The sequence below is a fragment of the Sander lucioperca genome, chromosome 18 (assembly GCF_008315115.2).
Source record: "Sander lucioperca isolate FBNREF2018 chromosome 18, SLUC_FBN_1.2, whole genome shotgun sequence".
Lineage (NCBI taxonomy): Eukaryota > Metazoa > Chordata > Actinopteri > Perciformes > Percidae > Sander > Sander lucioperca.
The window spans coordinates 1,394,668-1,408,170 of NC_050190.1; positions in this window are offsets into that span (position 1 = coordinate 1,394,668).

Consider the following 13,503-nt stretch of genomic DNA (forward strand, 5'->3'; position numbering starts at 1 on the left):
AAAAGGTTTTCATAACTGGCCCTTGAAAATTGAAAAAATAAAGCCACAGGCCTGAAGTATATACAAAAAGACGTTTACATACTTCTGGCTAAAAATATAGTATGATGATTGATGTTGTGCCAAATTTCAAGGGCTCTTACATCATCACAACATTAAATATGGCATCTGATTATTAGTGTCAGGGGAAGTTTATGCACCCAAGTGGGCCAGCAGCGTCCTTCAAGTGGCCTCCATCAGGTGATATCTGTTCGGTGCCGAGTGAACATGTTCTGTCCACCATCCCAGCTCCGGCTACCATTGAGAGGAGTAGACTATGACCTGGATAGGAAGAACACCAGAGACATTAGCCAGGTTCCCATCCAAATGTATTGCAAATGTTAACCGAACTTCCAGAAAATTAGGAGTCGGTTCATCAAGATAAACAGCAGGAGGCGCCAATTCTCCAGTCATAAAAACCATTATGCCACTGCAGAAGAAGAAGGCGCAACAAGATGACATCATTAAAGGTGCAGTAGGTAAGACTCATAAAACTAACTTTCTGTCACATTTGCTGAAACTGACCCTATCTTCCAGTAGAACTACATGAAGGGGGGGCGGGGGGGGGGCGTCTAACTGCGTGCCAATCACTGCTCATGCACATGCATTCATTCTCCCTTGTGGGGGGAGGGGCTTAGGAGACCGTTTTGGGCTTTAGCGGTAAGGGGGGAGGGACTGAGAAGTTGTTGATGTTCAAATTTTTTGGCTAAGTCCTGGATCTTCACAATCCTACCTACGGCACCTTTAAGAGAGTACCAGTCAAACCCCAAACTGTGAAAAACAATGTAGAAAACTCGATGGAGAGACATTTTTGTTTGTTTAATCCCCCTTTCGACGCTCTTTCTCTCTCTCTGTTTATCAGACCACAAATGACTGTGCTGTGGTCCTCCCCGTCGCAACGCCGCGAGGAGAGCAGGCAGTGACAGCCCCGAAAAACAGAAGACCTTTGGTCAACGGCTGTAGCAACTTGAATTCAGCCAGCACTAGTGTCGCTTTGCCAGACCATCCACACGCTGCGGAGCGGAGGAGGGTCTGGATAGTCCACACAGCATTCTGGGATGGGAGAAAAACGTGCTCTGGTTTATTGGCATTTCTTTAAACCAATCACAATCGTCATGGGCAGCGCTAAGCTCCGCACAGAGCTGCTGTAAAATAGTCGTGTGAGAGAAAACTCAGATTGGACAGATAGTCTAGCTGGCTGTCTGGATTTACCCTGCAGAGATCTGAGGAGCAGTTAACCATAGTCCTCATAAATCCAGGTTAGAACGCCAACACAAAGAAAGAGGAAGGACACGGACATCAGCGAAAATACATGCATCCGGTGGAATTTCCTGCGGCACCGGAGCTATCCCGGAAATGGAACGTCAAGGATATAGACTAAGCCAGCACAAACCCCAGCGCACAACTCTCCTCCCCAACTTTTTTGCAATATTTCAGGACTTTTTTCGAAATCGCTGCGCTTCCGTTGAGGTTTTTTTATGCTCAAAATAAAAATGTGCATTAAAACTAGTGGCTGGAAACATACCTATTGAAGTGGTTTTGAGTGCTTCCCTTCTGCAAATAAGTGAATGAACAATCAATTGAGGAATCATTGTTTTCCTTTGTTACTTGAAGTACAGCATTAATCTCCACCTCACTTATATATTAATAATATTTCAGCACCATGTTTAATTAAACATTAGGTTTATCATTTCAGTTCCTGTCTTGTCCAATACAGGTCCATGCATGGGTAGTTGGTTAGGTAAAGTAAGCCTTATATCTTAAATATGAAAACAACATGCAAGAAACTCTTAACTGCACAAAATGCCCACATATACTCATATTCATACAAATTTTCAAGGTCCTAGCAATGAGTCCATATCGCCATTTTGGCATTTCAAGAAGGCAACTAATTGCAACCTTGGCATGTAATACCTGCCTTATATCAAATTCTGTTTATGTTTGGACCCCTGAAATTTGGTATAACAACAATCAAATCCTATATTTTTAGCCGGAAGTATGGAAACACCTATAGTTTGGGGAACTGCCTGGTGCCCCAAAACCACCCATTTTGCATTTGTTTTTAATTTTAAGGGCCAGTAATCTGTGGTGCCTTTCAATCATTTGTATCTGTCTGCCTTTATGTCTGTGCCCCTATCATTTCATTGCTTCAAGAGTTATATTTCAGACGATGTGGAACCCTACAAATGGCTTCGTATCAAGTTTTTATGGGGACAAAAAATGACAAACATTCCAGTGGAAAGAAAACCATGCAATTCTCAAAAAATATATCCAACATGTCACAGAACTTATTTCTTGGTCTTAAATAGCATATACATATGTACACAACAAAATCCCAAATGTAAACAAAAATTGACATGCAATGACCCTATATCCTTTACTGTGTAGATTCTATATTCCTGGGTGTAATCTGGATGACTGTCCTGCATTTAAAACATTTAAATTTCTTTTTTTTATATTATTATATATATTTAATATGGTCAGGGTTTCTCTTGCAGCTACAGATTTATTGATGACAAGACGTCTGGGTAGCTCACCTGGTAGAGCAGGTGCCCATGTGTAGAGGTTTACTCCTCGACGCAGCAGGTTCGATTCCTCCCTGCAGCCTTTGCTGCATGTCATTCCCCCTCTCTCTCTCCCCTTAATGCCTTCAGCTGTTCTGTCAAATAAAGGCCTAAAATGCCAAAAAAAGTATCTTTCCAATTTTTTATTTATGACAAAGGATGGAATGAGATGTTTTATTCCTAGTTTCTCCATCATTGGGACTTGGGAGTATTACTGGGACTCATTGATTCACCAAACAATGCATAGTCTAATTACCACCATGTCATTAGACATGGATGTCAAACTCACCAGGGAGGGAAGGAAGTTGGTCCTGGGCCAAGAGAATATTGAGCACCTTATTTGTTACACAAAACAACAACCCCCCTATATTAGATGATGTGTGAGCTCATTTCAAGTTCCACGATATCTATATAATATATATATATATATATATATATATTGTGTGCATCATACTGCAGGCAGAGGATGTTAGGTGGAAAAGCAGCTATAGTAATTTGTCCATTCTTTGTTTCAATCACAATAAACCAACTTCCCTTTCCTTTCTTCTTGTTTCTTTCTATTTGTTTTTCTTCCTCCTCCCTCATTTCTCCTCTCCTCTGCCCACCCTACCAGCCCCCCTCTTGCCCCCCCCCCCCCCCCTCCTCTCTTTCTCTTTTTTGATGTGTTTGCTTTCACGGCATCTGAGCGCTCTCTAATTCCATCTGGCCACAACAGAGAAGGCGGCGCAGTGAGAAAAAGCATTTCCATATGTGCAAATTAGGGATCCCCCCCCAACCCCACCTTCATACACACTCTCTCACACACACACACACACACACACACACACACACACATACAGACACACAAGCTGCACCATACCCCCTACATATTGACTGCCAAGGCTGTTAATGGTGATCAAGGGGAGGGTTTTTGTTGGCCCTCGGTCTGAGTCTGTAAGTTGTCATGATTGTTATGTCTACATCAACAACTATGACCTGGGGAAAATGGTGATAATTATTAATATGATGGCAAGCAGACTATATGTTATTATTATTATTATTATTATTATTATTATTATTATTATTGTTGTTGTTGTCTTCCAAATTGCTTGTACTGATTATGACAGTTATCTTAGATTGAAAGAACTCCACCTGCAGCTTTATTACCTGTGCTCCATCTGTAATTCCTCTGGTGAATTACAACTTCCCCACTCGCAGCACGCCACCGAAAAACAAATGTTAGCAGTTCATTTGGTTTGAAGGAAACGGAGAAATGAGCAGAGAGACACACAATGACAATTAAAGCCATCCATCCTGGCCTCTGCTGAGGAGACTGCCCCCCCACACACACACCCCATTACACACACACACGCACGCATGCACGCACACACACACACACACACACACACACACACAGACAAACACAAACACTCTGTGGTGCTTTCATTTTAAGCCTCAACACATTCAACAGTTTAACATTTCTTGAGATTTCTTGTCTGAAATACCTTTAAACCTACATTGTGTAATTTTTTGAGTTGATCTGAGCAAAAACCCCTTTGTTCTTTCACAAATATGTGCTCATTCATGTGTAATTACTTCCACCAACTAATTAAAGTATTATTATTATATATATATATTATTATTATAGTATCGTACACGTAGAATCTGCCATTCAGAATCATTCAGAATTCAGAGTCGCTCGAATGATGGCCGCCATGTTGCACCTCCATCTTTAAAATATATTAGCTAAAGAGGGACATACCTCCGCCTTTCGCGCTTTTACACTCAGTGGCATTCGTGACGAATGCCAGGGAGGGGGAGAAGATTACTTGCGACTGCCGGCAGATTTGAAAGCCTGTTGAAGATGGAGGATCACGCCTATTCTCTTAGGACATGTAATGGAGTCGCCAAGGAAGTTAAAAAGATAATTAAAACGACAATGCGACAGGCAAAGCAACAAGACCAAAGTTAATATTGGAGTGGCTTTTCCAAGATGGAAAGAGCTCATAAGGAGCAAGGATTTTAAAAGGGATGCCGAAGTTTCCTGCTTTCTTCTCAAAAGGTAATTCTGCCTATTTGTTTAAATTCAAAGTTTCATAGTTGCTTGGCTAATTATAGCATGCATAACGTTGTGATTTCCCTGGCAGACAACTCACGTCATGCAGTTACACAGCTGCGTGTAACTGATGGAGATACTAAGAGCTAATTTTGGGTTCGGCCACTGTAGGAGTTATAACGCGCTTGGAATGGGGAGGGGGGGCTAGAAAGTAATATTCAGTTGGTTGTCATATACAATTTCACCGCTAGATGGGAGAAATTCTTACACAATGTAGCTTTAAAGTGAAAACATGTTGAAAGTTGAAAATGTAAATTCATTTGTTTGTTCTCTTGGTTTTTCGCACAGAGACACCATGTGCTTTAATGCTGTTCAATCGTTTTGTTGCTGTCTGTTATTTGTAAAGTGCACTGAGACCACGTCTAATGGGGATTTCACACTTTAAATAAATTAAAGTGTTTGATTGACTGATTGATGTGTGTTGTCTGTCCGTCACCCTCCCCTCACACTGAACACAAAGAATGCATTCTGCTTAATAAAGATGCATGTACAGTGCTGCTGTGAGTTTTCTCCTGCCTGTGTACGTCAGTGTCGTTCATGCCACAAACAACTTCTTTTTGTCTTGGTGAACTAGGATCATTCAATCAATGCCTGTTTGTAAGCAAGTCTAAGACAGCTAAATAGATTGTGACATATTGAGAGATTCCACCTTGTGTGCGAGCGGTCAATACTGCCATTCCTGAGCGGCTGTGCCATTAAAGCCAAGCCTAATAGCTCGAGGTGACATTGGAATGTCATATTTGTGTGTATGCGTGTGTCCGTGTCTGTGGAGTTTTCACCTGCATAAGTTCTGTCAACGAAGCCAAATGTGTGTCAATTTCTCTGTCTCTGCTTGTCCTTTACGCACACTGACACTCATTTTCCTGCCCATGCATAGAATGACCATCGTAATAAAGCCAGTGGAGATAGAAGTGTGACAGGTGAACATCCTTGACCCCATTTCTGTCATTTGGACACATCTTTTCCAGTCTCCATATGTCTTGTTTGGCAGTAGAGGTTTGCTGAAACATTGTAAGTGACATATATCAGTATGTGTATCTAGTGGAAAAGGGCAAACTAATACGCTTCCCCTAAAGCTGAGGATGAATACAAGCTGACCACAACTGCTGTGGGAGGGAGCAAACTGCAAACTTTTTCATTCAAAGTTGTGGGTGATTGATGCTTAAAAACTAGGTTTTCTATCACGTTAACTTCCCAGGGAGTGTAATTTGCTTGAAATAAGTTGCACAAATTGTGTAACTTGTGTAACACTCAGTCTTAGGGACTTTGTAGTTGGCATTGTAGTCCCTGAGACTGAGTGATTGGTCGTCAGTTGCCCCCCCCCATCCCCCCCCCCTCTTTGCCATAGCAGAGTGGCCTGACAGTGCCAGCTCTGGGCTTGGTAAACAGAGTTCAAACAACTGGCAGAGATGTTTGACTACCAGTGGCTACTATCTACTTGTCTTCTGCATGGTCAAGCAGAGAAGATCACAAGATGGAGACAGTCATCAATTATAAGGCAGCGAGGCAGCCGTCATGGAGACAGAGACGCAGGGCATCAGCTCCAAACGCTGTGTGAGAGCTGGCTTGAAGGGGCTTTGTGTGAGCAAAATGCTTGCGTTCATCAATATGTGTGTGTGCGTGTGTGTGTGTGTGTGTGTGTGTGTGTGTGTGTGTGTGTGTGTGTGTGTGTGTGTGTGTGTGTGTTTATAAATGCGTAAGTGTGTGTTACAAGCAGCACTACTCAAAGCGAGGACTAAAAAAGCCTTGAGGGGCGGAGGGGAAATCTTGGGCCCCCATGACCCCTCCTGTGGCTGGGGCCCAGCTGTAGATGAACTGGGCATCTGCCAGCTAGAGGACAGATCTGTCCCCAGCCACACACACACACACACACACACACACACACACACACACATTGTTAAAAATACTTACATACTAACATGTGCACCCATGTGTCTCCCATACACACAGATCATTTGCAGTGATCTATCTGTTTGTTTGTTTGTTTGTTTGTTTGTTTCATGGGGGCATATCCTCTTTGAGCGTGATAGAGGGCAGTTGTGGTCTGAGGAGAATCCTCTCAGTGCATCTCTCTGAAGGAGAAAAATCAAATCAAATCAAATCCTTTGTTTCCCCCCATCAACAAACCCAGGAGCCATACTCAACAATCACTCACTCCAATGGCTCACACAATTGCCAAAGCGATAACATCCTGGGGAAAAAATAACATAAAATATGTCCCTATAATGTGAGACAAAAGCGGGGAGGAACATTTCAGATGAGGGAGGCTTTGCAAATTTTCACTCTGGTAAAATATGACCTATTCTTGTGTGCACAGTAGGATTTATCCATGTTCTGCCATGTCCAAGTTCCACCATAATAACTTCCTTTACATGACATGGCCAAAAGTATGCGGACACTTTCCACACATATGATATAGTCGAGTCAGTTCCTCAACCATGGGCATTTATATAGATATTTTTGCAATAACAGCCTTCGCTCTAGTTTCAGGCTTTCTACCAGATGTTGAACCTGGCTAAATGTGTACGTATACGTGCCATAGCAAATTCTTTATCTGTACTTTACATTTAGTTTTACTGGTAGCTAATGTTATATTTTCATTTTCCATAAAATTAAATTAATAATAAATTCAATAAAAGGAACACTATCTTTCATTGATGTCAAATATGTCTTTTTGGGAGAAGATAAAAAAAACAAAAACTTAATATTTGTGGAAGGAAAGCAGAGGAGTTGGCAATAATTGTTATGCCCTGAATAGTGTCAGACGAAAGGCACAGGAAAAAAAAGACCCAAACAAATAGTGTCCACATAGTTTTTTATATATGCATACTCACGTAATGTATCAGGTATGGGTATTTTAGTGCTATAACTTCTCCTGGACATATGCTGTTTCACACTGGCATGTATTGGTCCAATGGTACTGTTAGCATGTGTTAAAAGGGACACAAAGCATGAAAAGAAACATTCTTCCATCTCCGACGACTTCATCAGCTGGCGGGAACACCGCCTCTCCACTTCACGTCTGGAAATGCTTGTCTCCTTTTGTCTTCTTCTTATTTAAACGGAACTCTTACACACACACACACACACACACTCCCACGCACGTGTGGGTGTGCACACAAAATCTTCTCTTACCACTCGGCAGTGTCATTTAAATGGGCTGTATGAAGATAGATGATGGAAATAAATCAAAGGAGTGTGAGAGATAAGGAGAGGGAGAGAGAGGTTCAGACCAATACCTCTGCCTCTCTCTCTCTCTCTCTCTCTCTTTCTCTCTCTCTCTCTCTCACACCCTCTGTATCTTTGACTCTCTCTCTCACACACACAAGCACCACTTGTACTGAACTACTGTTCAGATTTTTGTAAGACAGTGTTTTGTGTGCCACTAACAGTTGGTGAAAGCTAAAGTAGGAATCAGAAATCCCCTCAGCTGTTTAAATGAGTTTACTTTTCTGATTTTAGGCAATTTTGGATAAATTCAGCAACTATTTAACAGGGTAGTTTTCTGAATTTGCTACAACTAGTATATAGTATATATAGAAGTATATAGGCCCATACCAAAATAGCGGGAGAACATTATTTCATGTGGTTTCTATGTTGGGGACTGTTGAGGCTTTCATTACTGTAAAAGCAAACCTGGAAATTGTTACATTTACAGAGGAAAAAAGTAAAAAAAAAAAAACAGCCCCTCCTCCAACTATGGAACTCTATTTGACTGAATTATATTTCACATGTAAAAAAAGAAATGTTTCCTCAGTATTTCAGAGCAAGAATCACTAATTACTGCTTACAGTCTTCAGTCCGTGACTTTTCAGGCAGTCACATCACCTTTCTTGTTTTCTGAATGTACGTTACATGTAACATTTTGGAGTTTTTGTGTGTGATCGCTTTCAGTCGGCTGCTCAGCCAAACTGACCCAATCACAAATACACTCACATAGAGCACAACCAATACACAGTTTACACACTCATTTGCCACAATACGCAACTTCCGAACAAGAATAGACCCTGCTTCAGTAAGTCACCACCCTTTATTTGAGGACTATCTATAGCCTCACATCAGTTAGAAGAGGTCTTGGACTTTTAGAGAAATGAAACATGGATCTGTGCTTTCCAGAGGCAGTAAGTGATTTCTGTCGGAGTTGGTTGTTTTGGGCCTTATAATCACTGACTGGGGGTTAGAGTTTAGTCTCAATTGTATTTACCACAAGATCACTGGCAGGGCTCCACCCACGCCAATAGTGGACACCGTCCAAGTGTGATACTGATGTTGCCAAGAGCCTTAAAGCTTGACAGGGAGGGAAAGAGAATTAGCATCATCCGTCCGTTCTTGCTCTCTTTATAAAGTGCCAGATCTGTTTGTAGGGAAAATAGATGATAGTGTGTGTGTGTGTGTGTGTGTGTGTGTGTGTGTGTGTGTGTGTGTGTGTGAATGGAGCCATGAATTAGCGCTCAGGTGCTTTTAGCCACCAGCAGCAGGGCTGATTAGAGAATGGAAGAATAGCAGAGTGGCCTTCAGTCCCCCCCCCCATAACCATATACATACAACACCAATGCTAAAAGGGTACAATGACACATGAACACATACAGTCACAAACAAGATCTCCCTGTGTGTGTGTTAGTGTGTGTGTGTGTGTTTCTCTTTTAGAACATATCTCCCAGTTGTCGCATGAGACGAGCGTTCCCTGTCACTGAGGCTGAAATATTTATAATGAGAGCGATGAGGGGACGCCCTGAATTATTTAACATGAAGGGAGGGGGGGGCAGGATGGCACTAAATAATCTTCACAGTGTGGCATCCAACACGCACATACACACACACACACACACACATACACATACACATACACCCACTAACACTTTTTCTCATGTCTCTGCTGTAGCGAGTGGACAGTGCTGCAGTCCCCTCACTGCCTCACCTCTCCAGGCAGCAGCAACAAAACCATATGTTTCAGTATGTGTGTTTTTGTTTGTCGGACGATTGCCAGGCTGCACATCCAATGAGACGGCAACACTCACCAGTGCAGTTTACATATTCATACACCCCCCTTAGGTATTCAGCTGTCATCAATCCAAATGCTCAATAGGAGCCGGATCAAGCAACACACTCGGGTCACACACCTCAAAGGCAAGCTACTGCTATTATCACGGCCGTGTTCGCCACAGTTCACACCAGCGTGCTTAACGTCGGCCCACTGTCTGATTTCCCCCGAGGGTCTCCGCACAGCTCTCTCTCTCTCTCAGGTGTTTATTTTGTGTCTTTAAAGCTGTACTGTGCCAGGTTTTTATGTAAAAATCCAGACATGTTATCAGTCTGGATCACAACGTGGAGCCACAACAGAGGGGAGAGTCCCATCTTCGCTAATTGAGATGCCTATAGGCTGAAATTAAATTCTGCTATTGGGGAAATGTGATGAACTGAAAAGTCACTGTTTACAAGTGAAATGGAACATGGCTTTTTTTGCCAGATTAGCTTAATGTACACATTCAAACATACACTATTAGTTAAGACAGTGCTTCAATCCTTTTTGGATAATGAGCCTTTAACTGACGCCATGCTTGCTTGCAATCCCTTGACATACATTCTGACCTTATTAGTGAGTGTCAGCAATGGATTTTTACTCTCATATTCTTTCATCTGGAGGATTTTTTCAAGGCCTGAAGAGGTAAAAGTGTTTCACATTCACAATAAAAAAAAAAAAGCTGAAAAAGAAAAGAAAACAAATGTGTAAAAATGTGTTTTTCTTTATTATCCTTATAAACATCCTTTGAGCCCTCGGATTTAACTTGCGACTATTTGGCTGGTACAGACCCCCAGGTTGGGAACCTCTTTTTATTGGTTACTTCTTAGAATAACTACAAATGAAATTAATTTAAATTTAGAAATTATAACCAATTAGTTAATTCAATAATCCAATAGTAAGTGTCTGGGATGCTGCAACTTTAAATGAAAGAGACAATGAATATGTTACTAAAATGATGTTTCCTTTTCCAAAACCCAATGTATTCTTAGTGTGTGTGTGTCTTAATGCCTTTTTCTTGTGAATTGATATCTGTTGAAATCCTCCCATAGGGAGTGTGAAATAGGAGCTAGTAATGACCACATTTTGTTACTCAGAAAAGCTATTAGGTGACATCAACAAGTTCAATCAGGAATAAAAGAAGAATTTTGCGATTTAGTCTAAAAAGATGACTGCCGTTTTATTTACACATCTTTGTCTAGAATGCTCTGTACAGAAGAAAGAACAAGGGGATTTTCTCTTATGTGCTCCCTCAATGGTCGCCCCCTCACGACTACCAGCCACAGATGGACAATGCGGCTCGCCCTCCTCACGTTTTCTCACGTTAAATTGGTCTAGCTGAAGTGTACGCTTGGAGATGACGGGCGAGAGCTCTTTGGGGGATCCTGGACCAGGCGATGAGGCCACCCGGGACTGGTCAGGCCGAGCGGGGAGAGTGAGACAGAGAGAGAAGGAGACAGAAAGTGTGTGTGTGTGTGTGTGTGTGTGTGTGTGTGTGTGTGTTGTGTGTGTGTGTGTGTGTTTGTGTCTGTGTGTGTGTGTGTGTGTGTGTGTGTGTGTGTGTGTGTGTGTGTGCGTCCTATTATCTGCGTCTCCTCAGCATTTTGTGAAGAAACCAGATGGGGTCCATTCACACCACTCTGAGTTCTGGAGGCTCCCTGCAGCCACTTCTTGTTATCTTTTGTCACCAATCAAGTGCCATTTTATCCCTCCTCCTCCCTCCTTTTTTCTTCTTCTCTCCCTCCCTCCTCTCTGCTTCCATTTGGGGCCGCCAGTGTGCACAGTAGATATTTGTAGTTACCTCAGGAGAAACCATTGCAGAATGTCTAACTTATTTGCCAGACCTGTAAGCTGCTATTGATACACATAATTGTAGATAGGCTGTCATTTCCTGGGTGTAAATATGAGCTGATTTTATTTTATTTTTTATAAATTTCACATGGATGTTGCCTGTCAAAGACCTTGATGGATAAATCATTTTCTCACTAAACAATTGAGAGCTTGCCCTATTCAATTGCCCCTTTCACACTGCCTGGTCAAGATGGCACCGTTGCACCTTTAAGCCACACTGCTGTCTGTGGAAAAGTTATGAAGACAGAATGGCGGGGGGGGTCAGAGTTGTTGTGCCTTTAAGCCGGCAGCGGAGGTAGTCACAGAGCCAAACTGACATCTGTTTGAAACTGACAGCCGGCCTGGCAGGACTACATACAGTATGACGCGATGAGTCGATCCACAGGCAAAATGTGACAAAGCAGCATTCCGAGTAGCCAAAGTTATTTATGACTTACAGAAACATTGCAATAGTCCACCTCTTCCATTTGCTCTCTCTCTCACTCAAACACACACACACACACACACACACACACACACACACACACACACACACACACACACACACACACACACACACACACACACACACGTCTATGTTACCAACAGGGGACTATCAGGCTACACCGACCAAGTCTGGACTTCTATTTCTGGTCATTTAAAAAATACAAAAATAGAAAAGGACATTTACTTTTAAGATCTTTTTTTTATAATATTACTGAAAATATGCTTTTTTATGTTTTTTAAAAAAATTGCCAAGAGGGGACTTGTAGGTTAAGCGATGTCTGTATATTAAAAAGGGGACCTCCATTTACTGAAGTGAAACTGTCTGTACCCATTCTTTCAATGATTGTTTGTTTACAGCAACTACTTAGTTTATTTCAAAGATTGATGATTCAGCTTTATTCAAACATTTCTGTTATACAAATATTAAGAAATAATCAGGCCACTTAAATAGTGAATAAACATTGTTTTACCTGCAAATCAGAAGTGCCTTGACTGCATGCACTTATATCAAGGACTGAATTACTATCAACAACATTGATTTTATCAGGTTCCTTTATATATAATTTTAAAGTTACATTTTAAAGATTAGCATACAATTCAAGTTCATTTTTACTTTTTCTTTAGTTATTGAGAAAAATATCAGTGTGCCTTCCGCTTCATGCAAATTCTCAGTTCCAGTGTTGCAATCCTGAATCATTAGACAAATCAGCTTGGGTGATTGATGAATGATCTTACTGATGACCATTTCCATTGACGCATGCATTTAAACATATAATGACTTAGACATGTACTTACGGTTAGTGAGTGTGTTAATATAGGTTTTAAGTGTAGGATAGTTGGAAAAAGAAAATGTTATCTAAACATTTACAAATGAGAAAAACCTTATGAAACTTAACTAAATCTTATCTATCAAACTTGTCATATTACTCCTGACACTGATACTGTCTTTTACTGAATTAATGTACAGTATGGACTCATGCAGGAGTGTTAGTGTCTCAGCACACTAGTCAACAGGGGACTTCTGTCATTTAATAAAGTCCAAGTGGGGACTAACCCTAACCCTTTTTTCAACTGTCCAACATACTTACACATTAGTATGTAATTCCCAATCAAAGTTATTAATGTTTCATTTGTTCTTTAATACGCTTATCTATAATGTGTTAATATTATAATGTTCATACTTCATGAATGATGGATTCCCCATTTCTAAAGTATTATATCAATTACAAACCAGGGATTTAGAAGCTGTCAAGGGTTACAAGAATTATTATCATTATTTGGTTGAGATTATCTTTTTTATCAGAATTATGAATTGTGCTTATTTCTTTTTCATACATGTTACTTCTGTTCCGTACAGTAGTGTAGCTTGTGTAAACAATTACATTGAAAAGGTCTAGTCCTTTCTGATCTCAATCAGCTTGGGTGATTGATTAAAACAAAAAAGAAATGAT